Below are 4,669 nucleotides of genomic sequence, written 5' to 3'. Positions count from 1 at the left end.
AATACATTGTTGGTGTGTGTGTCATGCTTGCTTCCATCTCCCGAATCTCAGTGTGGCTCTAATTCATAGTGACCGCTTCATTGTTGCAGAGCAGATGAGCTAGCTTCAGCTCCATACTGATTGAATGGAGTAGTCCGCTCTGTCTTTTCGACACTATTCCCCTGGCTGTCTCTCCTCATTCTCATCCCCGGGGTCGCTCGAGTTAGAACCGGGATTGCCCGGGCGACACGTACACACACACATTTACAGAGATAGCCCAGGGCAAAGCAAAAAAAAAAAGGGCGAGGGAGAAGGGGGGGGTCGTTCTTTATTGCTCTGATCAAAACATTCATCCATCCTCTCCATCCTTCTATTCCAGTCTTCTTATTAAATCATTCCACTCCTATTTCGCTTGGATTTAGCCACGGATATTACCCTTGGCCCTGACTCGGCGAGAGCGCGACACACCAGCTCGCACACAATCAAAAAACACGCAAGCGGCGATTGTGAACACATTTGCACTATTTTCCTTCAAGATAAATGAGATGGAACCTTAAGAGCAGCGTGTGACCTTGGTGTTCATGCAACACGATAACGTCAAATGAAACACACCTTTTTATGTTTCTTTTGACTCGCATAGGTCAACCAAAGCAGATTAATATGAGAGGAAGGTTTTTTTTCCGCTCGCTATTTTTCTGTGGAAATGGGTCAGAGAACTGGAATTACTTGCAACTACTTGTCAGCGCTCCCTTGCAAAAAAAAAAATAAAAATCGACTGCCTCTATTGAGAATGTCTTGGGGAAAGTTAGAATTAGAGCAAAAGGATAACGCGGGGAGCGGCGAGGATGCTGAGGAGGCATAAAATAGCACTCCGAGGGGAGTCGAAGGGGAGTGGGGGGGGGGCTCTCAGTCGTGGCGTTTGAGGAATTCAGTAATCCAATTACCAAGTTGAGAACATATAGTACTTAAGGGTGCAAGCCTGCACAGATGTTTGTGAACATGCGCACACACAAAACACTTCAAAGCAGGCGAGTTCCCAACGAGAGATAATACGATTTTTTTTTTTTTTTTTTTTTTTAAATGCAGCCATTATCGAGACACCAACCAATGAGCAACGTTTGATCGACTCTTATTTGTCGGACAGAACCGAATGGGTTTGTTTCTACTTTCCGAAGGAGATAAAAGAGTAACTGCGGGTTACAAAAGACCGCCACTAATCGAGTTGTATGGCAAGACGTGTTGGATTTTTTACAATCCACGTTTGGCAGAGCGATGGAGGTGCGTCGGAAAACGCCACCAGTCGATGGCTTGATTTGTGACTCGTGCCACCCCGGAATCAATATTAATTTAAAACAGCTGATAAAGTTGAAAAAAATCAGGGTCCGGGTTAAGGTATTAGCTCGCTCTTGATTTGATGAGGGACCGCCGGGGCTCAGAGAGGCGGCGAGATATTTCATAAGCGGGAGGCCATTGTCACGATAAAGTCCCTTCTTTCCGAGGGAAATCGGAAAACTATCGTCATTATTCCCGACCTAATCATCATTATCGACTGCCGCTAATTTGAGGTCAGCGCTCTGTTATATAAACACAACCTGACCAGATGCTCCATAGGCTAAATCGCAGCTGCTCACCGGGATTATCTTCCACAAACACACAAATACACACGCATGTCTTGACCAGCACTCCAATCACACACACGGAGAATTAAGACAGGTGTCCAATGAGACTAATCCCATCACCCACGGCAGATTCCGGATTGTTGTCGACTTCCGGAAGGGTCACACCCAACACCTGCCGCTGACCAATGCTGTGGTGGAGAGAGTGAGCAGCACCAGATTCCTGGGGGTGCACATCAGTGAAGATCTCCCCTGGTCCACCAACACCGCATCACTGGCGAAGAAAGCTCAGCGCCGCCTGTACTTCCTGCGGAAACTCAGGCGAGCAAGTGCTCCTCCGGCCGTCATGACTACATTCTACCGTGGCACCATTGAGAGCGTCCTCTCCAGTTGTATCGCTGTTTGGGGTGGTAGCTGCACTGAATACAACATGAAGGCCCTGCAGCGCAGAGTGAACACGGCTGGTAAGATTATTGGTGCTTCACTCCCCTCCCTGAAGGACATTTACACCTTCCGTCTCACCCGCAAGGCGACAGCGATTGTGAGTGATGTGAGTCACCCCGCTCACCCTATGTTTGATCTTCTGCCCTCTGGGAAGAGGTACAGGAGCCTGCGCTCCCGCACCACCAGACTCACCAAGAGCTTCATACTCCAGGTTGTTAGGATCCTGAACTCTCTCCCCCCTTCTGCGTAGCGTCCTGTACTTTTGCGCTCTATTCTGTATGCACACTTGCTCCATTTTTGCTCCTCTTATTATGTTATTTGTTTATTTATTATTTATTCATTATTTGTGCCTTCTTGTTTTTATTTTTTGTGTTGTTCACTGTATGTATATTGTGTACTATGTCTTGTCACCGTGGGATAGCGGGAACGTAATTTCGATTTCTTTGCGTCTTGGCATGTGAAGAAATTGACAATAAAGCAGACTTTGACTTTTGACTTTGATTGGTACATTGTAGACACATCTGTCACACCTAAATAAATCCCTCCCACACATTTTCCCTGAGTCATACGCAGATAGGTATCGACCATCCGCGGGAATGAAGGGGCTCAATTGAAAATGTCACCGATTGATCTTTTTATTATTCTGCTTTGATTTGCAAAGTGCTAAACATATGCAAGCGCACACGCGACATAAGCACCTGCAGATTTAGGACTCAATTGCTTTCGGGCCGTATGATGCAATCAAACCTTTTATACTAATCCATGGCCGGTCATCACATTACTGCTGATTAGAACCTTGTTGTCTCCATACATCCACTAAAGCCTAAAGTCCCGGCTCAAAATACATGGCCGAATTATCCAAGTGTTAGCCTACATTGCAGCCACATGCAGTTGTGGTGGACAAAAATAAGGATTGGGGGGGAAAATCCGACTCGGACGCAAGGCAATCCTTTACATTTCAAGCTGGGTTCATCTGGACCCGCAGTCCGGCAATTTGTATTAACCGTAGCCGTATATAGGAGGAGTAGGGATTTAAGGAAATGTATGAGATTTGGAGGATTGACAAATTGAGTGAAGCCGGAAAACCAATAAAGTAAATGTGAAAAGGTTACAAGGGAACATTTTCAGTTTGATTGAACATTAGTGATTTACTTAGATATATAAAAAAATAAAATAAGGAGGGGAAAAATGAGCATCGGGATCATTTCGGTATGACTTATGAAATGGGACACGGCCCGCTGACTTTGGAGCAGGGCCTTTACTCATTGGACAAAAGCATTGCGAATGGGGTCACGGGAGCCACCCCAGATGGCGCAGATGGGGGGACCCCCCCTACTCCTACTCCTCGTGACTCCCGACCCCCATGATGCAGCCATCAAGCTGAAAAATGAAACCGTAATGGGAGGCATCATGAGATATTGATCCACAAGCTCGAACTATTTCATCAAAGTGCCAAACATGTATTTAGAGGGAGGAAACATGTAATTAGCTGACATTTAGCACAACATTGAAGTCAACCTTCAAAAAAATATTTACAAGTTGGATATTCTTCGGTATTCCACTTTTTTTCTCCACAGTATTTGGCGTTTGATCCAAACTTGATTGACAGCTTGTATATATTCTGATCTAATGTACTTAAGCGTTCATCTGGCCTCAAAATGTGCCAATAAAATAACAAGAAAATCTGGCTGAGTTGAATCAAACATGTTTGGATCTCCAGATAAATATTTGATATGTAAAATTAACACCAGCAGGGTATCATGCTGTCACATTTAAAACATTCCCGTCGTCATTTTCTTTTCAAAACTTTGACGATCCTTTTTCAACTTTTCCATCAACCGTCATTTTTCAGCTTTCGATGCTCACCGAGAACTGATCTGATTAAGGCATTAAGGCCCGGCTTCAAACAAACAAATACAGCGGGAGGTTGTACTCACTTGTATTTGTATGTTTTCATCAAGTAAAGTGCTCTTCAAATGCCCAGTGAATAACATGGCCCGCTTATTGTAAAGCGTAAGAACCTTACCCGGAAAAAACTGACCTCCCTGACATCCAGACTCCGTGGGACTTGATGATAATGATAAATCATTAATCCTGTCTGTGTGTTTAGGTATGTGACTTCAATTAGGTGTGTGTTGAGTATTTACATTGTCGGGGAATATTTACGGGAAAACATGAACAGGAATTAGACTGAGCACTTGCGTGTGACATCTAATCTGTAAAAAAAAAAAATAGCGGCAAGATAAATTAAAAAAAAAAAAAAAGTACAAAACAACAAACGGCTGATGCTGATTCTGTTATAGTTTGGATTGGGGACAGATTAGTGGAATATTAGGATGGGATTGACTGGCCAGGTTAAGCTATTTGATCGTCAACTAAATATGGCTTAGGAGCTGCAGACGAGCTGATGTCACGTAGAATTAATCCAGCCGTGATTTCGTTTTAGAAACTCAGCGCTAATCCACTCATGATTTTAACATACTGTCACACTAGTTGAGGCTCAGGATGAGGGTCTGTTTGTTTTGATTGATCATGAAGGTATTTTAAAACGGAATAATACAATATAAAAATACAAAAATAACTTTTCCAATGGATTTCGATGAAATAAATAGTCATGGAAAATACGTGGA

The sequence above is a fragment of the Syngnathus acus genome, chromosome 11 (genome assembly GCF_901709675.1).
Source record: "Syngnathus acus chromosome 11, fSynAcu1.2, whole genome shotgun sequence".
NCBI classification, from domain to species: Eukaryota; Metazoa; Chordata; class Actinopteri; order Syngnathiformes; family Syngnathidae; genus Syngnathus; species Syngnathus acus.
Note: the sequence above shows the minus strand (reverse complement) of the source record.